At 36.3% G+C, this 24,161-nt stretch overlaps 1 protein-coding gene and 1 pseudogene across 1 annotated transcript in view; one reads left to right on the plus strand and one right to left on the minus strand.

Annotated features, from left to right (window-relative positions):
- The first annotated feature begins 264 nt into the window (after nt 1-264).
- The window catches only part of LOC103959480 (probable disease resistance protein At4g27220), a 98,974-nt gene continuing 75,077 nt past the window's right edge, over nt 265-24,161 (plus strand). Inside the window, exon 1 of the mRNA XM_048566388.1 lies at nt 265-330. The gene's annotated coding sequence lies outside the window, so the exon portion shown is untranslated. The remainder of the gene's footprint in view (nt 331-24,161) is intronic.
- On the minus strand, nt 3,108-4,951 carry LOC103940479 (annotated as a pseudogene).

A 24,161-nucleotide genomic window follows, 5' to 3' on the forward strand; every position in this document is an offset into this window, starting at 1 on the left:
TCAATACACTTTTAGTTCTGCATTTAAGTAGATTAATTCATTTAATATATTTTAGTATAGTCATTTCGGTATAGACATTCAGGTACATTAATTTATTATAATACATTTCGATACAGATATTTAGGTACATCTTATATTTCAATATAGACATTTAGATACATCAATTCATTTTAATATATTTTCAGTATTCTACGTTTCCAAAATGGATCCCATCAAATATTTCACATTTTATATGATCATCTTTATTTTATGTATTTGAATGTAGGAGGAGGTGGAGGCACTTTATTGGAGCCTGGCATGCAGCTTAACCTAGAAAGTGCGATAACCAAGGTAGATTAATTCATTTAATATATCTTAGTATAGTCATTTCGGTACAGACATTTAAGTACCTTAATTTAATATAATACATTTCAGTACAACATTTAGGTACATCTTATATTTCTGTACAGACATTTAGGTACATCAATTCCTTTTAGTATATTGTCGGTACACTTATATATTTACATGTTTCTTATGTGACATTATTATATTTTTTCAATGTTTTCTCATTTAGGTACATCTATAAGGATATAATTGGAGGAAGTTAAACAAAATTAATAAATTCAAATATGCATTTGTTAAAATGTATTTGTAAAAGTGATTTTAGCATAAAGCATGTGTCAACCTTATATATAAGTTAGGTGTTTGGTAAAATGTATTTGTAAAAGCGATTTTAGCATAAAGTAAGTGTCAACCTTATAACCTTGCAAGTTCCACATGGTACTAATGGTGCCCCTAAAAGTGTCAAGTTCTTACCTTTTCTTTCAATTAATTGACCATTATCATCCATGAACATGTAAGCTCAGGACATCCAACAATATCGAGACTGAGTGCCACTTAGACTGAATGATATTAGTGTATAATGTGCTCACTTATGTTAAGTATGTGACAAGGTATTTTGTAGTATGGTAGCCTTTGAGTTTTTAATTCAAGAGTTATTTGTTGACTCAGTTATGATCCTAAACATACATCACTAGTATTAAATCATCTGACTCGATTAAATAAACGAATCCAGTAAGGATTTCATAACATTTGACAAAAACAAATTGACGACACAACTAAATCACCCCTAGTAATCATCTGGCTGGGTAGATGCACAAGCGCACATAAACATCCAAGTTTCGATATAAACACAATTGTTACAACTTAATTAAAAGCATAATTGAAAAACTAAACCAGTAAACGACAACATTAGGCTAATTATTCACCAGCACCAAGAATCAAGCTCAGGACGTGCTGTGTGGATTATGAATGTGGAATTCGTCTCGAATTATTGAGTCACCCCGTGGTCATTAAATTTATAATTAATTATGTATACACCAACTTTTTTCTCTAAACACCCTTCAGTTTTCAAGGGGGGAATATTGTTATGAACCCAAAATGTAATTGAGGTTTATGCTTTAATTGAATTGTTAAGAATTGATGCCAGCTAGCGTTTTAAGAAGTAGAGTTTGTATAAAAGGAACCCAGCTCCCTCAAATGGGTAGATCAGAATTTACAAACAGAAATACATAACCAAAAAACATCTCAAGAGCTCTGCTCTCTCTCTCTCTCTCTCTCTCTCTCTTCCCTCTCCATCTCTATCCTCTGTGACTTGCAGGTTGATTAAGGGGTTAGAGATTTGGATCTTATCATAGATCCCTAATAACCTTCTGGTTTTCAGTTCCCCCAATCCAATTTGGACTTAAAATCTCAACCTAAACCTCCAAATTCCACAAACTTTGGTTTTATGTATTGCCTCCTCTATTTCACACTTTCATCAAAGAAAAGTGTTAAAATTGCGGAGTAGGATTCTCTCCCCTCTTTTTATCATCCTCTTTCATCCCCTCTTCTCGTACTTTTCTTTTTGTCTTATTCTTTATATAAAAACTTCAAAACAAGATGTAAACGTGATATAATCGCAACCGTTTAAATAGGAGGTGATAGAAGGGAAGAGAGATTAGGAGGGAAGAAAATCCTACTCCAAAAATTTCAGTCTCTTTTGGTCTTAAATCAGACTCCACGATCCGATTTCTGAAGAGGGAAAAGGTTGAGACTTTGAGGCTCCGTTGATCCCATATCCCAACGTTTTAATTTTTAATTTTTATTTTGAATTTGTCAAAAAAAAAAAAATTATGCACATTCATCATCCACGTAGGCCACAACAACAAGTCACTGCACAATCATCAATCATGTAGGCACCGCATTGTTGTTGACCTTAAAAACTACTTAGCCTATGTAGCACGCATGCCGAATAGCTCATAAGTTAACAATGTCATTCGGTTGAATGCATGGCGTACTAACTCGTCGACCAAGCTCAACCAGGGAGTAAATGAATGTTGTTGTGGCATTAGGGGTGATGATGACTTCTTAATCTTGCGACTACGGCCAAGGAAAGAACACGTCTCGACCTTTGGGTTTTAGAGCCTGAAGGTTGCTAGTTACTATGAAGTTCAAGATAGATTCGGATTTCAATGTGCTGAATATTAAGCAATCTGGTAACACTTTACTTGCCGAAAACCTAATGAAGTGACTAGTTCCAACAAGGATTCAAAGATTCCTTATTGACCGAGACTTGGATAGATAACCAATCTGTATCAAAGCAGTGCTATTTATCCAAACTAAAGGTGCTCCTTAATTGCCTAATTCTACAACTCTAATGATGTTTATCCAAACTGAAGATATCCTCGGTTGTCTTCACGGTACTGTTTTTCCAAACTGAAGATTTGTTGGTGGGAAAAACAAATGTTTGAGAGGTTTCACATAAGCGAGAGTTTGCGCAAGATAGATTTGTGTGTTAATTTGAAGGATTTTGAATGTTTCACTTGTTCTTTGTTGGAATTGTGAAAGTCCTCCCAGTTAGCTGCTGTCCTCAAAGCAACAAGAAGTTGAATTTGTAGAAGGCACTCATTGGCAGATTCCTCCCAAGCCTTCTTCGAGTTAAGCTCCTGAACTTCCTTAATCAACTTAAGGCATGAATTCCAATAGATAAGGAGAAGATTGATGAATTCTCTTTTTGAAAAACTAGCATCTTCACTATGCAAACAAAGAGACCTACAAGCTGCCAACCTTACAAATAGGTCCTTGTCCTATAGCAATTCGATCAAAGCACAATAAACTGGCATTTTTGTGTCCTTTTTAATATCAGAAACCCATTGTCCCAATATCAGTGCAACTTTCCAAGGGGTGATACGCATATTTGGATGATCAATACGAACCAGCAATTCTAAGCATGGTAGTGAACCAACTAAAACAGATGACTGCAAAGGTGTCATATTGTCATTATTTTCAGCAACAAGATTAGCATTGTTTTGTAACAGAACTCCCACTGCATCTTGGTGACCATGACCAACATCCCAAATTAAGGGACTTCCAGTGTCTCTTGGTGAATTAACATAAGAGCCCTGGGGTTCAAACACCTCAGTCCTTTGGTCAACCAACTCTGCCAATTCTATGTTCCCATAAAACCTACATGTAAACAGCAACGATCCCTATATAACCACATCCAGTTGAGTAGGCATATCTCTGATGAACTTTTTTGCCACATTTAACAGATTAGCACGACTAAGAAGATCCAGAATGCATCCATAGTGTTCAATACGATGATTGAGCTTATGATTTTCAAGATCCATGCTATGTATCCATTTATCAATGAATCGGAGCAACCATGACAAACCTTGAAGAAATGATTCAGTAATGCATTCCCTCTGTAACAAGCTATGAATGTGTCCTGCATAAAGCGCACCTGAAATAGCTTCATGTAGTAATAATCGAACCGGTTGTGCTTGAGAAATTTGAGCTGTTGCTTTTATCGCCTCTGTCTCCCTTAATTGTTTTTTTGAAAGCATGTCAACAAAACTTTGACAGCAAGATTTTAACCATATTTTTCTGACCTCATCACTAGTATTGCATAGCAATCTTATGCAGAGGACCATCCCGGCAAAAGAATCATTGTCAATTGGATGTGGGAATAATTGGATATTGTCCTAATTGCAACATAGAAACAACAATCAACAGTGCTTGCAAAAATGCTTTATTCACTTCAACTTTTGATGGTTGGACCCCTTCCAATCTTAAGGCAAGCTTGGTCATAGGGTATGCAACAACTGTCCCAAGGAAAAAGTCACTAGTGAGAAGCAGGGATCTCAAGTTCCTAGATGCCACGGATCCTTGAAAAAAGGTAGGAGGAGAGAAAGCAATTCCAGATGCCGTATGATGTGTGGCATAAGTTCCATCAGCAAGAATAATAGGTCTTTCAAAAGACACGGTCATGGAGTTTACTTGCTGAACCTTTTGTGAAGAATCATTAGTTTGTTCTTCTGAAACCAAGAGAAAAGGCAATTTGCTTAGGCACCGTTTAATTGATGCAGTTCCACCCTTAAATTCAGGAAGTGATGTGCAACATGTTGCAAAAATCCAAGGGCCAGAAGAGCAAATCCATGATGCTTGGATTTGGTAGAAAGTGTCTCCTAGCTTTGTTATTATAGATACCTTTACTCTAGGGTTGGTTTATATTATTTCTCGGATAAAAACAATCATATCAACATCAGAAGCAACATTGTTGCCTCCTTAGAAATCCATCAACAGATGTACCACTATGCTCCCTACTTCTGGGAACTTTATTGCACAAGAGTGAATAGCCCGAATAAGCATCTGCCTATTCACCATTCTTTTCTAGCTCTCCAGTATGAGTCTTGACAACTTCCCTTTCCAAAATAAGAACAAGCTCATTGATGTTTGTGCAAGTAACCAAGCTAAGAACAATGTCTAGGGTCTTCCTCCTGATGCTAAGTTTCAGCACATCCATGAACATATCAGCTACAACTTCTCTATGAGAAGACTTTAGCTCAGTCAGCCAATCAAGAACAATAAGCTTCACATTGTTGTCAATTTGAGAAAGAAGCAGATGACAATAGGTGTTGGCTGACAATTGTAGTATAATTCATTATTTTGATATGCTACTCTGTTTTTATATGTTTTATTTCTGCACTTTAAATTCTATGGACGGCTATGCCGCCTGCTGCTATTTTATGTTTTACTTCCGCACTTTACATTCTATGGCCGGCTTTGCCGCCTGTTGTTAGTTCCGCCCCATTTGGTATCAGAGCCAAGTGGTTGGTCATTGCATTAGCATCTATCTAATCTGTTCATTGCTATTCACATACTTGTATCTTATCTGCATTTCTTAATCGTCGGTCCTCAGTTCTTCTTTCTTCCAGCCAAACAGTAAGACGTGGTCCAAACAATAAGTCCCAGGAGAGGCATGAGTGGAGCGCATAAGCGGGGGAAGAGTCTAGACATACGAGGAAGGTGAATCTTTTAAGTCTTGCATATAGTATACTTGTTTTGTGCATTTCATGAGTAGATTATTTAGATCTAGTTCAATGGCCAGCACTAGCTCTAGATCCACCTTAGGAACTATACCTGACATTGTCAATGAAGAACAAAAACTGGATTTTCAAACAGACGAAAGTATTGATTTTTCCGACTGGAACATTCCAAAAGTTTCAACCCAAAATATTTACAAGAAAAAAATGGTCTTTGACCTCTTTTAAATCCGAACATCACGTCAAAACAGTTGAGAAGGCTTATGCTCTTAGCAAAGAACATGAGACTTGTCAATTATTTTCTCCAGAACAAATCAAAGCGCATCGCAAAAACGGTCATAACTATCTTCACATTGGTTTAGTTCAAATCGCAGTTAAACCTTTAACACGAAAAGGTCTTAATACAACTATTCTTTTATGTCTCCGTGACGCCCGATTTACTGATTTTAACGATAATATTCTTGGAATGATTGAATCAAGTCTTTATAACGGACCTATCAATTTTGATTGTTTTCCAGATCTCACAATAAGTCTTTCAGACCCACATGTTTTAAAAGCTCTTACTCTTAATATCAAAACCTCCGGGTACCAAGTCCTGGAAGGAACACAACCTTTGGCACTTATTTTTAGAATTTATTACAAAGTCACTGGCACAAACATGAATTTTCAAGCTTTGAACAAAAGTCCTCGCGACCACACTCTTTTAATCCAAACAACCCAAGAAAGCGCAAACTTAAGAGTACCAAGAACCATTAGGTGGTCAGACATCAGTCTCCCCTCAGATTGGTGTTTAATTAATGAAAGTAAGCCGATTTCCGTTCAAAACAGCCTCGTTAATCTTGACAACATTGAACAATATTTTGACGGCACAGTTAAAATCAATTTTGATCGTCCAGCAAGAAAATCTTGTGAATCAGTTTTGTCACACAAATCTTTTACTCCTAGCAGACAGTCTTTTTCTGGATCCACGTCAACCGATAGACTGGGTCGAGATCAAGATTTGATCAAATCTTTAGTAAACAAAAAACTAAAAGAGCAGGAAGCTGCACAACAAGATTTAGTCAATGATTTGCTTAAGTTAAAGTCTGTCGACACTTCTTCACAAGTTGCACATCCTGTTTATCATCCTTCAAACCAAGAAGAACCCACTTCTCCAACTCCTTCTGATTTTGAAACAACATCGGTGAATCACCAATTACTTGTTTTGAACAAACCACATAAAATACGATGGAGGAAACTTAAAGCTGACATCGCTTCTGAGGAAAATATTCCCAGAAGAAATATTTTTAGAAAAAAGTATTGTGATGAAGAAAAGCTAGCCATATATGCCGAATGGAAAGCTTTTGTAGAACAATACCAATTTGAAATATCTTTCTTTTATTTCATTGAAAAACATTATGAAACCAAAAATAAAGTTACGGTTGTTACCAAAGAAAATTGGGTTAAGGAAGACAAAACTTTGATTTCTTGCAATCATCCTCCCAAAGAAACTATTTTGATTTCCACTGGTAATACCAACATCCCCGCAACCCCTTTTAAAATTCCAAAAGAAGATTCTGGTTTTAAACCTGTCATTGAACAGAGTAATTTTACAAACCAAAGTCTTCATACTATTGGAAAACAGCTAGACAAAATTGAAACCAAAATCGACAAATTGTCTCAACCAATTTCTTCTCCAAAAGAAAAACCTTTAGTAAATTTTACTGATACTGCTTCAAGTTCCACTGCTTTAAAATCCATGACTACTTTACAAAAAATTGATCATATGCTCACTGAGCTCAAAAAAGAGAAAGTTGTTAGTGTTTTGCAAAACAATGATGTTTCTGTCGAAGAAGAAAACACATTTGATCCAGATTCTTCTCAGGACACGGAAACTAGTTCTGCTATTCAAAATATTGAAAATGCTCTTCACAACATTGATCTTCAACCAACTCTTGATTTAAAACGTATTCGTACTCATCCGGTCAACCCTACTTCTCTCACAAAAAACTGGTATCCCAGGCCAACTCCTCCTGACCTTTAATTTGAAGAACGAAATATTCAAAATCAATTTTCAGTTTCAGCCGACAAACTTTATGAGTGGAACATAGATGGCTTATCCGAACAAGAACTTTTGAACAAACTTCAACACATGTCCATGGTTGCTAATAGCTACATTTCAAATCACAATTTTACACAAACACAAATTGTTGATCTTCTCGTCACTGGTTTCACTGGAATGCTTCATTCTTGGTGGGAGAAGCACTTAACTTCTCAGTCCAGAGATGAAATACGCTTTGCGGTCAAAAAAGATGAGGAAGGATTTCCCATTTTTGACGAAACGATAGGACAGGGAATACCCGACGGAGTAAATACTTTACTTTATACGATTATAGAACACTTTATAGGAACACCCAGCAACGTTACTACGCGTATTCACGACCAACTGAGTAATTTAAGGTGTCCAACCTTAAGTGATTTCATATGGTATAAAGATGTTTTCATATCCAGAGTTATGCTTCGGGAAGATAGTAATCAACCTTTTTGGAAAGAAAAATTTATCAATGGTTTACCAAATCTTTTTGCTCACAAAATTCGAAATGTTTTAGTAAATGAAGAAGGTGTCATACCTTATCATACCCTTACTTATGGTAACATAGTTAATGTTATTCAAAAGGAAGGATTGAAAATGTGTATCGACATGAAGATTTCAAAACAAGTTCATAAAGATAAATCTATTGCTAAATACGAACTTGGAACATTTTGTGAACAATATGGTTTACCTCCAATCGCTCCTTCGAGTAAAAAGAAAAAAGCCCAACAAACCAGCAAGTTTTCTAAACATCAATCCAGATTTTATAAAAACAAAAGATCTTCCAACAAACCTTTTCAAACAAATAAATTTTATGAAAAACCATCTTCAAGTAGAAAACCTTTTCGAAAGTCTAAAAAGGATTTTCAAAATAAAAAGGGAAAGTGTTACAAGTGTGGTAAATTTGGTCATTATGCAAATGAATGCAAGGTTAAAAAGGTTATTAACCAACTAAAAATCACTGAAGAAGAGAAAGTTCAACTTATTCAGGCTTTAGAAATTAGAAATACCGACTCTAGTCAATCTGATAAAAATCCCGATTTTTCCGTCTCCGACTCTAGCAGTTCTAGCGACGTCTCATCGCCAAACATTAAGTTTGGGTGCACGGACACTTGTTGTAATAAAATCTCAGTGCTTAATAAGCAAGAAGAACAAGAAGAGTTTTTAATGGAATTAATTAGTAAAGTCGATGACCCTGATTTAAAATCTTTTTATTTGAAAAAACTCAAAAATTTGATTTCTCCTCATGAACCTGGCACTAGTCAAACTTCTTCTCAAAAGATTTCTCTCAGTACCACTTTGGAACGTTTTAATAAACCCAAAAAGGAGATCACCCTCAAAGATCTGCAAAAAGAAGTTAATCAAATCAAATCAGAAATTAAGTTTTTAAAATCCGAAAATACCGAAATTCGTTCACAACTCAGTAGAGTACGTACGCAAGAGCTCGTCCAAGAACAAAATGGTTCTTCCTCAAATTCCGATTCCGACGCTCACTCAGCTAAATCTTCTTCTTCAAAAGAACTTGTTTTAAGTCTTTTAGATAAAATAAGAATTCGAAAATGGTATTCTGAAGTTACGATAGTAATCGAAGATTTTCATTTAGAAACCATCGCTTTAATTGATTCAGGTGCAGATTTAAATTGCATTCAAGAAGGATTAATACCTACTAAATATTTTCACAAGTCTACGGAAACACTTAGCGCTGCAAATCAATCCCCGATGAAATTAAAATATGAAATTCCCAAAGCCCATGTTTGTCAACAAAATATTTGTTTTAAAACTCCATTTGTTTTGATCAAGAATATTTCTGATCCAGTCATCTTGGGACTCCCTTTCATTGCATTAATTTATCCTTTCAAAGTTCATGATAACTGCATTTCTACCAAGGTTTTTGGCCAAAAAATTACTTTTGAATTTTGCATGGAAACAGATCTTAAAAAGTTAAAACAACTTCAAAAAGATAATGTTTCAAAAACCCTCAACCAGATTACTGCAAAATCCCAACAAATTGCATTTCTACAAGAAGAAATTATTCACAAAAGAATTGAAGAACAGTTGACGAACAAATCTTCGTTAAATGCTATTCGTCAGTTTTCCGATAAGCTTACTAAAGAAATTTGTTCCGATCTTCCAAATGCTTTTTGGCACAGAAAACAGCATATTGTTAAACTACCTTATATTAAAGATTTTATTGAATCAAAAATCCCCACGAAAGCACGACCGATTCAAATGAACCAAGAAGTTTTAGAGTTTTGTAAAACAGAAATTAATCAACTTTTGGAAAAAGGAATTATCCGTAAAAGCAAGTCTCCATGGTCTTGCCCTGCTTTTTATGTCCAGAAAAATGCAGAATTAGAACGCGGCGTTCCACGATTGGTTATTAACTACAAACCCTTGAATGATGTTTTAGAATGGATCCGATATCCAATTCCTAATAAAAGAGATTTGATAAAAAGACTTTCTCAGGCCACTGTTTTTTCTAAATTTGATATGAAATCAGGCTTTTGGCAAATTCAAATTCATGAATCTGATAAATACAAAACTGCTTTTGTAACTCCTTTTGGACATTACAAGTGGAATGTAATGCCTTTCGGCTTGAAAAACGCACCAAGTGAATTTCAAAATATCATGAATGAGATTTTTAATCAATACAGCCATTTTTCGATTGTTTATATTGTTGATGTATTAATTTTCTCAAAATCAATAGATGAGCATTGGAAGCATTTGCATGCATTTGTTAGGATCATTAGGTCCAATGGGTTAGTTGTTTCGGCATCTAAGATTAAGTTATTTCAAACCAAAGTTAGATTTTTAGGTTACCATATTTACAGGTCTACCATCCAACCAATTGATCGAGTCATCCAGTTTGCTGATAAATTTCCAGATCAAATTATTGATAAAACCCAGCTTCAAAGATTCCTTGGATCTCTCAATTATGTTTCAGAATTTTATCCTCATCTTCGTCAACAATGTAAACCTTTGTTTGATCGTCTCAAGGAGAATCCTCCATCATGGTCTCAAAATCATACTTCCATTGTTAAACAGATAAAAAATCATGTCAAGACTTTGCCCTGCCTTGGCATTCCAACTCCCGACTCTCTCAAAATAGTCGAAACCGACGCATCCGATATCGGTTATGGAGGTATCCTCAAACAGAAAACTTCTTCCGAATCTCCTGAACAAATTGTTCGTTTCCATTCAGGAATTTGGAATCCGGCTCAAAGCAACTATAGTACTATTAAAAAAGAGATTTCATCAATTGTATTATGCATTAGCAAATTCCAAGATGATTTATTAAATCAAAAATTTTTAGTTCGTGTTGATTGCAAATCTGCAAAACATGTTTTACAAAAAGATGTTCAAAACATTGCATCAAAACAAATTTTTGCACGCTGGCAAGCCATATTAAGTATTTTTGATTTTGAAACTGAATACATTAAAGGCAGCCAGAATTGCATACCAGATTTTCTAACTAGAGAATTTTTGCAGGGGAAGAATGGGTACTAATCCTACTCAGCAACGAAGGCTCCCAGCCACCCTTACCCAAACCCCAGCACCAGTAAAACAAGAGTCTATTCCCGACTCTTCATCGGCCCTCGCCATTACAAACAGATTTACTCCCTTAGGATCAACTGTAGGAAATATCCGACCAAATTACCAAACGGCCTTAGCCACCCCTTATGATCCTTACTCATCAGTTCATTCTCCAGCTCCCTCACAACCAAAAACACCTAGCTATGCTAAAACATCACCATATGTCCAGAACCCTCATTCTGAAAAGCTTTTTAGCATTCCTCTTCATATTGACAAAAACCAACCCCCAGAGCGCATTGCCAAATTACTCCTTCCACCAAATTTTCATTTCTTACCAATTGAATCCTATAAAAGCCTAAAATATTACCAGGCTATCCTTTCAGGAACAGAAAGCATTGCTATTAAGCCAATTTACAGTACCACTCATCAAAACAAAATATTGTACCATTCTCTCCATATTGGAAAATTCCTTTCTGAACTCGAATGGGGAATTCCCCTTTATCACACAAAACCCCTCCATACTCAGCATGTTCTCATCCCGAATAACCACTACAATTATTATGATTACATCCAAGCATGGACCAACATTTTTCTTCATCAGACAGAAGATTTCAGCCATTCATGGTTCATAACTTTTGATAAGAATTTCAAACTTCGGTTTCCCGCCTGGTTTCCAGATTGGCGGGCTTCTCATGGCCCAAGTTCTTCCATCATTCCAGAAGACCTCCGTCATGTTCTCATCAACAATTTCCAGCCCAGATTTGATAGAAGTCGATTCGACAACAGAGTTACTATTTTCTCACTCCTCATGGCCAAGTACAAAATCCCTTGGATTCTCAAATGGAACTTTGAAGTTGATACTGGTGGAATTTACAGAACCCGATGGGTAAAATGGTGGGACAAATTCAACCACCAAAAAATTATTGATTTTGTAAAAATGGAATTTCCTCAAGTTTCTCCTCAGGCACAGCCAATCAAGATTTCAGCTTCTTCATCACAGGCTCTGCCAGAAAATCAGCAATTTCCTGAATTACCAAAAGCTCAGGAACCAGTTCAGTCCTTATCAGACATTAGTCCATCTTCCTCTCTCAAAGGAATTTCCAAGTCAGCCAAGTCTTCCAGCTCAAAGAAAGAAAAAACTACCCAACTGCTGGATATGGCTCAGCTGCTAATGGCGGAAGCAGCATTGCTGCAAAAGAAAAACGGTTCAGACTCAGATTCAGATAATTTTGTTGCCTCGTCTCAGCTTCCCGCCAAATGGGCTGATCAAGCAGATTTTCAAGATGCCCATGACCCATTTGATATCTGAGACACAATATTTGCCCATGTGATTGTGTCAGCCCAGCAACATCATCAGCAGTAGCTGCTTTCATCTCTTCCGCAAAAGACAAGGCATTATTCTTCAATAGTGAAAAACAAAAAGGTCACTATTCACAACAGTGAAAACAAAAAGGTCACTATTCACAATAGTGAAAAACAAAAAGGTCACTATTCATTTAACTTTTGTAAAAGAATCAAAGCATCTTCACTATTCATTCACCCAGCTTTAGCAGACAGCGGGATTCCCGGATCAATTGGCCAAGCCTCATTCAGTCTCCTCGCCCTATATAACGAAGACTCATCTTCAGAAGAAATATAAGTTTTTAACTTCAAAAGCTCAGTTCAATATCATCTCTCTGAGATTATTCAAACACTTGTAGTACATATATATTATTCAGGATGCCTGCGAGCTCCATCTCTTTGTTTACTTGTTTCATCTGCCATTAGGCAATACCTGTTTGTTATCTGCATTGCAGTAAGTTTTCAATAAAACTTATTTTCCAAATATATTTGCATCATTATGTTTAATTCATTATTTTGATATGCTACTCTGTTTTTATATGTTTTATTTCTACACTTTAAAATGGGGCGGAACTAACAACAGGCGGCAAAGCCAGCCACAGAATGTAAAGTGCGGAAGTAAAATATAAAATAGCAGCAGGCGGCATAGCCGTCCATAGAATTTAAAGTGCAGAAATAAAACATATAAAAACAGAGTAGCATATCAAAATAATGAATTAAACGTAATGATGCAAATATATTTGGAAAATAAGTTTTATTGAAAACTTACTGCAATGCAGATAACAAACAGGTATTGCCTAATGGCAGATGAAACAAGTAAACAAAGAGATGGAGCTCGCAGGCATCCTGAATAATATATATGTACTACAAGTGTTTGAATAATCTCAGAGAGATGATATTGAACTGAGCTTTTGAAGTTAAAAACTTATATTTCTTCTGAAGATGAGTCCTCGTTATATACGGCGAGGAGACTGAATGAGGCTTGGCCAATTGATCCGGGAATCCCGCTGTCTGCTAAAGCTGGGTGAATGAATAGTGAAGATGCTTTGATTCTTTTACAAAAGTTAAATGAATAGTGACCATTTTGTTTTTCACTATTGTGAATAGTGACCTTTTTGTTTTCACTGTTGTGAATAGTGACCTTTTTGTTTTTCACTATTGAAGAATAATGCCTTGTCTTTTGCGGAAGAGATAAAAGCAGCTACTGCTGATGATGTTGCTGGGCTGACACAATCACATGGGCAAATATTGTGTCTCAGATATCAAATGGGTCCTGGGCATCTTGAAAATCTGCTTGATCAGCCCATTTGGCGGGAAGCTGAGACGAGGCAACAGAATTATCTGAATCTGAGTCTGAACCTTTTTTCTTTTGCAGCAATGCTGCTTCCGCCATTAGCAGCTGAGCCATATCCAGCAGTTGGGTAGTTTTTTCTTTCTTTAAGCTGGAGGACTTGGCTGACTTGGAAATTCCTTTGAGAGAGGAAGATGGACTAATGTCTGATAAGGACTGAACTGGTTCCTGAGCTTTTGGTAATTCAGGAAATTGCTCATTTTCTGGCAGAGCCTGTGATGAAGAAGCTGAAATCTTGATTGGCTGTGCCTGAGGAGAAACTTGAGGAAATTCCATTTTTACAAAATCAATAATTTTTTGGTGGTTGAATTTGTCCCACCATTGTACCCATCGGGTTCTGTAAATTCCACTAGTATCAACTTCAAAGTTCCATTTGAGAATCCAAGGGATTTTGTACTTGGCCATGAGGAGTGAGAAAATAGTAACTCTGTTGTCGAATCGACTTCTATCAAATCTGGGCTGGAAATTGTTGATGAGAACATGACGGAGGTCTTCTGGAATGATGGAAGAACTTGGGCCATGAGAAGCCCGCCAATCTGGAAACCAGGCGGGAAACCGAAATTTGAAATTCTTATCAAAAGTTATGAACCATGAATGGCTGAAATCTTCTGTCTGATGAAGAAAAATGTTGGTCCATGCTTGGATGTAATCATAATAATTGTAGTGGTTATTCGGGATGAGAACATGCTGAGTATGGAGGGGTTTTGTGTGATAAAGGGGAATTCCCCATTCGAGTTCAGAAAGGAATTTTCCAATATGGAGAGAATGGTACAATATTTTGTTTTGATGAGTGGTACTGTAAATTGGCTTAATAGCAATGCTTTCTGTTCCTGAAAGGATAGCCTGGTAATATTTTAGGCTTTTATAGGATTCAATTGGTAAGAAATGAAAATTTGGTGGAAGGAGTAATTTGGCAATGCGCTCTGGGGGTTGGTTTTTGTCAATATGAAGAGGAATGCTAAAAAGCTTTTCAGAATGAGGGTTCTGGACATATGGTGATGTTTTAGCATAGCTAGGTGTTTTTGGTTGTGAGGGAGCTGGAGAACGAACTGATGAGTAAGGATCATAAGGGGTGGCTAAGGCCGTTTGGTAATTTGGTCGGATATTTCCTACTGTTGATCCTAAGGGAGTAAATCTGTTTGTAATGGCGAGGGCCGATGAAGAGTCGGGAATAGACTCTTGTTTTACTGGTGCTGGGGTTTGGGTAAGGGTGGCTGGGAGCCTTCGTTGCTGAGTAGGATTAGTACCCATTCTTTCCCTGCAAAAATTCTCTAGTTAGAAAATCTGGTATGCAATTCTGGCTGCCTTTAATGTATTTAATTTCAAAATCAAAAATACTTAATATGGCTTGCCAGCGTGCAAAAATTTGTTTTGATGCAATGTTTTGAACATCTTTTTGTAAAACATGTTTTGCAGATTTGCAATCAACACGAACTAAAAATTTTTGATTTAATAAATCATCTTGGAATTTGCTAATGCATAATACAATTGATGAAATCTCCTTTTTAATAGTACTATAGTTGCTTTGAGCCGGATTCCAAATTCCTGAATGGAAACGAACAATTTGTTCAGGAGATTCGGAAGAAGTTTTCTGTTTGAGGATACCTCCATAATCGATATCGGATGCGTCGGTTTCGACTATTTTGAGAGAGTCGGGAGTTGGAATGCCAAGGCAGGGCAAAGTCTTGACATGATTTTTTATCTGTTTAACAATGGAAGTATGATTTTGAGACCATGATGGAGGATTCTCCTTGAGACGATCAAACAAAGGTTTACATTGTTGACGAAGATGAGGATAAAATTCTGAAACATAATTGAGAGATCCAAGGAATCTTTGAAGCTGGGTTTTATCAATAATTTGATCTGGAAATTTATCAGCAAACTGGATGACTCAATCAATTGGTTGGATGGTAGACCTGTAAATATGGTAACCTAAAAATCTAACTTTGGTTTGAAATAACTTAATCTTAGATGCCGAGACGACTAACCCATTAGACCTAATGATCCTAGCAAATGCATGCAAATGTTTCCAATGGTCATCTATTGATTTTGAGAAAATTAATACATCATCAATATAAACAATCGAAAAATGGCTGTATTGATTAAAAATCTCATTCATGATATTTTGAAATTCACTTGGTGCGTTTTTCAAACCGAAAGGCATTACATTCCACTCGTAATGTCCAAAAGGAGTTACAGAAGCAGTTTTGTATTTATCAGATTCATGAATTTGAATTTGCCAAAAGCCTGATTTCATATCAAATTTAGAAAAAACAGTGGCCTGAGAAAGTCATTTTATCAAATCTCGTTTATTAGGAATTGGATATCGGATCCATTCTAAAACATCATTCAAGGGTTTGTAGTTAATAACCAATCATGGAACGCCGCGTTCTAATTCTGCATTTTTCTGGACATAAAAAGCAGGGCAAGACCATGGAGACTTGCTTTTACGGATAAATCCTTTTTCCAAAAGTTGATTAATTTCGGTTTTACAAAACTCTAAAACTTCTTGGTTCATTTGAATCGGTCGTGCTTTCGTGGGGATTTTTGATTCAATAAAATCTTTAATATAAGGTAGTTTGACAATATGCTGTTTTCTGTGCCAAAAAACATTTGGAAGATCGGAACAAATTTCTTTAGTAAGCTTATCGGAAAACTGACGAATAGCATTTAACAAAGATTTGTTCGTCAACTGTTCTTCAATTCTTTTGTGAATAATTTCTTCTTGTAGAAATGCAATTTGTTTGGATTTTGCAGTAATCTGGTTGAGGGTTTTTGAAACATTATCTTTTTGAAGTTGTTTTAACTTTTTATGATCTGTTTCCATGCAAAATTCAAAAGTAATTTTTTGGCCAAAAACCTTGGTAGAAATGCAGTTATGATGAACTTTGAAAGGATAAATTAATGCAATGAAAGGGAGTCCCAAAATAACTGGATCAGAAATATTTTTGATTAAAACAAATGGAGTTTTAAAACAAATATTTTGTTGACAAACATGGGCTTTGGGAATTTCATATTTTAATTTCATCGGGGATTGATTTGCAGCGCTAAGTGTTTCCGTAGACTTGTGAAAATATTTAGTAGGTATTAATCCTTCTTGAATGCAATCTAAATCTGCACCTGAATCAATTAAAGCGATGGTTTCTAAATGAAAATCTTCGATTACTATCGTAACTTTAGAATACCATTTTCGAATTCTTATTTTGTCTAAAAGACTTAAAACAAGTTCTTTTGAAGAAGAAGATTTAGCTGAGTGAGCGTCGGAATCGGAATTTGAGGAAGAACCATTTTGTTCTTGGACGAGTTCTTGCGTACGTACTCTACTGAGTTGTGAACGAATTTCGATATTTTCGGATTTTAAAAACTTAATTTCCGATTTGATTTGATTAACTTCTTTTTGCAGATCTTTGAGGGTGATCTCCGTTTTGTTTTTATTAAAACGTTCCAAAGTGGTACTGAGAGAAATCTTTTGAGAAGAAATTTGACTAGTGCCAGGTTCATGAGAAGAAATCAAATTTTTGAGTTTTTTCAAATAAAAAGATTTTAAATCAGGGTCATCAACTTTACTAATTAATTCCATTAAAAACTCTTCTTGTTCTTCTTACTTATTAAGCACTGAAATTTTGTTACAACAAGTGTCCGTGCACCCAAACTTAATGTTTGGCGAGGAGACGTCGCTAGAACTGCTAGAGTCGGAGACGGAAAAATCGGGATTTTTATCAGATTGACTAGAGTCGGTATTTCTAATTTCTAAAGCCTGGATAAGTTGAACTTTCTCTTCTTCAGAGATTTTTAGTTGGTTAATAACCTTTTTAACCTTGCATTCATTTGCATAATGACCAAATTTACCACACTTGTAACACTTTCCCTTTTTATTTTGAAAATCCTTTTTAGACTTTCGAAAAGGTTTTTTGTTTGAAGATGGTTTTTCATAAAATTTATTTGTCTGAAAAGGTTTGTTGGAAGATCTTTTGTTTTTATAAAATCTGGATTGATGTTTAGAAAACTTGCTGGTTTGTTGGGCTTTTTTCTTTTTACTCGAAGGAGCGATTGGAGGTAAACCATATTGTTCACAAAATGTTCCAAGTTCGTATTTAGCAATAGATTTATCTTTATGAACTTGTTTTGAAATCTTCATGTCGATACACATTTTCAATCCTTCCTTTTGAATAACATTAACTATGTTACCATAAGTAAGGGTAAATAAGGTATGACACCTTCTTCATTTACTAAAACATTTCGAATTTTGTGAGCAAAAAGATTTGGTAAACCATTGATAAATTTTTCTTTCCAAAAAGGTTGATTACTATCTTCCCGAAGCATAACTCTGGATATGAAAACATCTTTATACCATCTGAAATCACTTAAGGTTGGACACCTTAAATTACTCAGTTGGTCGTGAATACGCGTAGTAACGTTGCTGGGTGTTCCTATAAAGTGTTCTATAATCGTATAAAGTAAAGTATTTACTCCGTCGGGTATTCCCTGTCCTATCGTTTCGTCAAAAATGGGAAATCCTTCCTCATCTTTTTTGACCGCAAAGCGTATTTCATCTCTGGACTGAGAAGTTAAGTGCTTCTCCCACCAAGAATGAAGCATTCCAGTGAAACCAGTGACGAGAAGATCAACGATTTGTGTTTGTGTAAAATTGTGATTTGAAATGTAGCTATTAGCAACCATGGACATGTGTTGAAGTTTGTTCAAAAGTTCTTGTTCGGATAAGCCATCTATGTTCCACTCATAAAGTTTGTCGGCTGAAACTGAAAATTGATTTTGAATATTTCGTTCTTCAAATTGAAGGTCAGGAGGAGTTGGCCTGGGATACCAGTTTTTTGTGAGAGAAGTAGGGTTGACCGGATGAGTACGAATACATTTTAAATCAAAAGTTGGTTGAAGAGCAATGTTTTGAAAAATATTTTCAATTTTTTGGATAGCAGAACTAGTTTCCGTGTCCTGAGAAGAATCAGAAGTATTTTCTTCTTCGACAGAAACATCATTGTTTTGCAAAACATTAACAACTTTCTCTTTTTTGAGCTCAGTGAGCATATGATCAATTTTTTGTAAAGTAGTCATGGATTTTAAAGCAGTGGAACTTGAAGCAGTATCAGTAAAATTTACTAAAGGTTTTTCTTTTTGAGAAGATTTTGGTTGAGACAATTTGTCGATTTTGGTTTCAATTTTGTCTAACTGTTTTCCAATAGTATGAAGACTTTGGTTTGTAAAATTATTCTGTTCAATGACAGGTTTAAAACCAGAATCTTCTTTTGGAATTTTAAAAGGGGTTGCGGGGATGTTGGTATTACCAGTGGAAATCAAAATAGTTTCTTTGGGAGGATGACTGGAAGAAATCAAAGTTTTGTCTTCCTTAACCCAATTTTCTTTGGTAACAACCGTAACTTTATTTTTGGTTTCATAATGTTTTTCAATGAAATCAAAGAAAGATATTTCAAATTGGTATTGTTCTACAAAAGCTTTCCATTCGGCATATATAGCTAGCTTTTCTTCATCACAATACTTTTTTCTAAAAATATTTCTTCTGGGAATATTTTCCTGAGAAGCGATGTCAGCTTTAAGCTTCCTCCATCTTATTTTATGTGGTTTGTTCAAAACAAGTAATTGGTGATTCACCGATGTTGTTTCAAAATCAGAAGGAGTTGGAGAAGTGGGTTCTTCTTGGTTTGAAGGATGATAAACAGGATGTGCAACTTGTGAAGAAGTGTCGACAGACTTTAATTTAAGCAAATCATTGACTAAATCTTGTTGTGCAGCTTCCTGCTCTTTTAGTTTTTTGTTTACTAAAGATTTGATCAAATCTTGATCTCGACCCAGTCTATCGGTTGACGTGGATCCAGAAAAAGACTGTATGCTAGGAGTAAAAGATTTGTGTGACAAAACTGATTCACAAGATTTTCTTGTTGGACGATCAAAATTGATTTTAACTGTGCCGTCAAAATATTGTTCAAGTTTGTGGATGATTTTCTGGGTTTTGGATGGATTTAGGTATGTATGGTGGTGCGGCAAGGGTTGATGGTGGTGTATGGAGGTTGGGATGGAGGTGTGGAAGTAGGGGAATGATGGATGGGTGGTTGCAAGGTCACGGCAAAGGGTGGATGAATGAATGTATGAATGTTGTGTGAAGGGGTGGTGGTCTAAATGGTGCGGCAAGGGCTGTTTATATAGACTAGTTTGGCACACTTAGTGAAGGAAAAGGATTGCCTAATCCTATTGAAAAAGGGTCAATTCAAGGCAGAAATCAAGTGGGATTGGGAATAGGAATTTCGACTAGGAATTAGGGAGTTCTAGAAGGCTAGGTGCGGCACACATGTAGTGATAGGATTAGGTGTTCTAGAAACTGTGTTTAAGGCAGATTCCTAATCCTAAAGGGCCTAGGACATGTGATATAAGAGTAGGAAAAGGATTGTGATTCCTAAACCTACAAGGAATGGTGTTTTGCGGCATTGGTATGGATAAGTCTTCTAGAAACTGAAATAGGTGTTTAGATGTGTAATTGATTCCCCCTAATTAGCTAGGTTTAAGTCCCAATCTGATTTGGATAGGATAGAATAGGATAATGTTAGAGTTAGGATAGGATAAGGTTTCTAGGATAGGATAAGATAAGGTTTGGATAAGGTTGGATAAGGTTCCTTGTTTCTTGCTTCTTCCTTATCTTCATTGGAATAGAACTTCTTCCACCAGATTTGTAGCCTTTCCTAGCTCTTCTTGTCTTCAATTTCGTCCATCCTCTTTGCTCCATGGTTGAGCTATCCAATCCATGCCCAAAAATGCTCCAAATAGCCTCAAAATGCACTTTCTTGCTCCCTTTGCCATTAGAACCTAAAAACATACGAAAATGTCTTAAAATACTAAAACAACTATGAATTAACAACATAAATGCACGAAAACAAGCTAAGTAAGTCGCCTAAATATGCTCCTATCAAATTTCCCCACACTTAGCTTTTGCTAGTCCTCAAGCAAAACGAAATAAACCAAAACAAACAAAACACATTCTAGACCTTCCAACATGTCCCTCAGGGATTTCCAACGAACTTGACACATTAGTGAACATCATTCCCACGGTTTTTAGCTTTCTTTACACTTCAACAAACACTTAACCATAGTTACTATTTATTAGTTCACATATAATCAATTAAAACAATGTTTTGAATGTAGTAACATGCCTTAGAGAATTCCCTCAATTCCTCACTAGAATGCACTCTTTTTTCACACAGATTTTCTAACTTCACACCCTACACTAGGTATATGTGAGAAGATTGATGTAAATATGAAGACTAACACTCACATATCTATATCAAAGAAAGCATTTTCTGGATTTACGATAATGACATGAATATGATCTCATGAATGGAATGCTACTACTTAGAACGAGAACCAGTGATTCCATATGCTCATACCAAATTCAAACTCCACATATTGAACACATAACATCAAGATAGAAGTTGAGGGTTGTAACGAGGCTAAGGTATTGGCTAACAAAGAAAGGTAAGGATAGACAAACGTTCTTAAAGCAATAGTAAGCAAAGTAATGAATTTGACACTTAAACTCACTTCTAATGGCAAAAACCAACTTTTAAACACAAGGGAAGATTCATGCAACATTTAGGGTCAAATTCACTCTTTTGGACCCTTCCTTCAACAACCAACACTTGTGAGTTCATTCTCACTTATTTTTCAACTCCTTTTCTTTCTTTTGAACACTTTTCTATTTTCTTTTGATTTTTCCACGAATTTCTCTTCTTTTTTTTTTTTCTTTTTTCTTTTTTTTTTCTTCGTGCCCTATCATCTTCCCCCACACTTGTTTTCCGCCATATATTGACCAAAGGAGTTCACTCTAAGTCGTGCTTCACTATCCTTTAAGAACCAAGGTATGGAAAGTCCTATTCTAGGCTAGGTGAGGATAATGTGGCTAACAACAAAAATAGGCTTTGAAAAGGCTCAAGAGGGTTAATCCTACAATACATATGAAAAGGGATAGGCTTTTTGGCTCTGGCTTGACTAACAACTTCATCTTATTGTATGTTATGCAATCAATACCCTGCTTTGAATGAAATGGGCATGAGTTTTAGTATTTGGAACTATAATGAAATGCATTCTAAATAGCAACCAAGCAAAGAATGATGAGATCATGCAACGACTTTAGAAAACAAGAAATCACAGATTATACTCTCCAAAGAACGTTATAGGCTCAAGTCTCTCAAGGATGTAGCATTAGTTTGAGTTTCTTCCTTCAAGCATGTTACAAAAACTGATTTTATCTTGGTAATTACATGTGAATTCATAAATTATAACCATAACCAAATGGTTTGTAGGATCTCCACGTCCAAAATTTTCGCAATAACAAAATTTTTTCGCACTTACAACCATAAATTATAACCATAACCAAATGGTTTGTAGGATCTCCACGTCCAAAATTTTCATAAATTACATGTGAATTCATAAATTATAACCATAACCAAATGGTTTGAGTTCAACATAATTTTCGCAATAACAAAATGGTTTGTAGGATTGAATGGTTGTTGGAAAGATCAGATGGGAAGTATTTATTGGAAAACCTTTCCTTCATCAACTCAGTTATTGCCATATTGTTTTCTCTCCATCTCTTAGGCAATTCATCAAACAAATGCAATGCAAACAAATTCTTCTTCACAAATTTACCCACAAGATACCAATTTATCCAACCATATTTATCATTCCGAAATGCACTATAGTTATCAGTCAAAAAAGAAGGAAATATAGCTTCCGAAGTTGTTATAATGAAATGCAAATAGAGAACTACCTTAGCTTCAGTTTTCGTAGTATCAAAGAAGAAGTGCTTACGGAGTAGCTGCGGAGCAGAGGTCATTGTTGAAGCATGAATCACTCTCTTCGATTCCGACAGAGAAACTAAGGTTGCAACAGAATTGTTCGACTGTGGCTTGACGGCCGAAGTTGCCAGTGTGCGCAACATCGATGAAGATGAGAGCAATGGCAGAATGGAATGGTCGTGGATTGTCTACGGAATTCATAGTGGGTTGCCGTCTCCGTTGTGAGGTTTTTGGTGACCGACCTCGATCAATTCAGCTTCCTAGGAACACATCGAGGCTGGATCAGAATCTTCCTCGACGTCGAGAGCCGAGTCACGGCGTAACTGAACAAGGTCACTGTGGATTTCTACGAGTATATGATTCACAGCCTTGTGAATGTCGGTGAGTGTAGAATCCATAGCTTCGCGGATTGCATCACGAATCGCAACATGTATTGAAGCTTCAAATGAGTCGATTGCAGTAGAGAGGCGTGCATCCATGACAGGAAGACGCGTTGGGTGGGCGTACACAGGAGGGAAACCAGGATTCGAGAAGGATGATACCAATGATAAGATCCAAATCTCTAACCCCTTAATCAACCTACAAGTCACAAAGGATAGAGAGGGAGAGGGAAGGGAGAGAGAGAGAGAGAGAGAGCAAAGCTCTTGGGTTGTTTTTTGGTTTTGTATTTCTGTTTGTAAATTCTGATTACCCATTTGAGGGAGTTGGGCTCCTTTTATACAGACTCTACTTCTTATTACGCTAGCTGGCATATTTAACAATTCTTAACAATTCAATTAAAGCATAAACCTCAATTACATTTTGGGTTCATAACAATCTAAAATGGAGTTTACAGAGCTTTTAGCCTCTTGAGACTCTCAAGAGTCAAAAAATAAAAAATAAAAAATAAAAAATAAAAGACGGAGAAATCTGCAGAAATGTAAAAGAAAAAGGTGGGATATTTTCTCAGATCTAGATATGAGCTTTCATTGAAAACATCCCAAAAATTATAAAATCTTTGAACTTTCATGCTCTGTAGAGAAGAGAATGCGAAAAACGATACTAAAAACAAAGCATAAAACCCAGTAAAACCAAATTAAACGATTGGATTTTTGAAATTCTTACACAGAATCTAGAAAAAGTTCAAATTTGCAGCTGGGAAATGTTTTTATGGGCTGCAATTGGTCCCTCACCTCCGTCACCTTCGACAGACCTCTACTGCGGCACCGACAAGGCGCCTACGTTTTGTCGATCCCGGTTAACGACGACGATGACAACGCCCAACTCTCAGTGGAACGAGAGGCCGACAGGCGGCGAGGAGGATAGGGATTCGGGGCATTCTATAGCTCACCTTCGAGCCAATCGTTCTACATTTCAGCAACAGGAGGCGTGTCCTCATTGGACTTGGACTGTTCTTCAGGAACATAAGGAGACGTGGAAAACACAAGAGGCTTACCATGCTCGAGCTCATGGCTGCCAGGATTTTGCAGTTGATGGCCTCAGATTTCTTTCGTAAACTAGAGCTCGTCATAAGCCTTTGGAACTCATCGAGCCTTGGCAGAGTTAACTCGGTCAGCATGCGAGAATCGGGGGTCAACTCCATCGTACCATCCAGCTCAGTAACTCTGTGGTACAATGTTCAACGAGCAAATCGTTTGCACCAGCTTAAAGTTTGCAGATATGATGTTTGTTAAAATGTCTCATTGACAGTCATAGCA

This window comes from the organism of the source record quoted next, unplaced genomic scaffold (assembly GCF_019419815.1).
Source record: "Pyrus x bretschneideri cultivar Hongxiangsu unplaced genomic scaffold, Pyrus_bretschneideri_v1 Contig41, whole genome shotgun sequence".
Classification (NCBI taxonomy): Eukaryota; Viridiplantae; Streptophyta; class Magnoliopsida; order Rosales; family Rosaceae; genus Pyrus; species Pyrus x bretschneideri.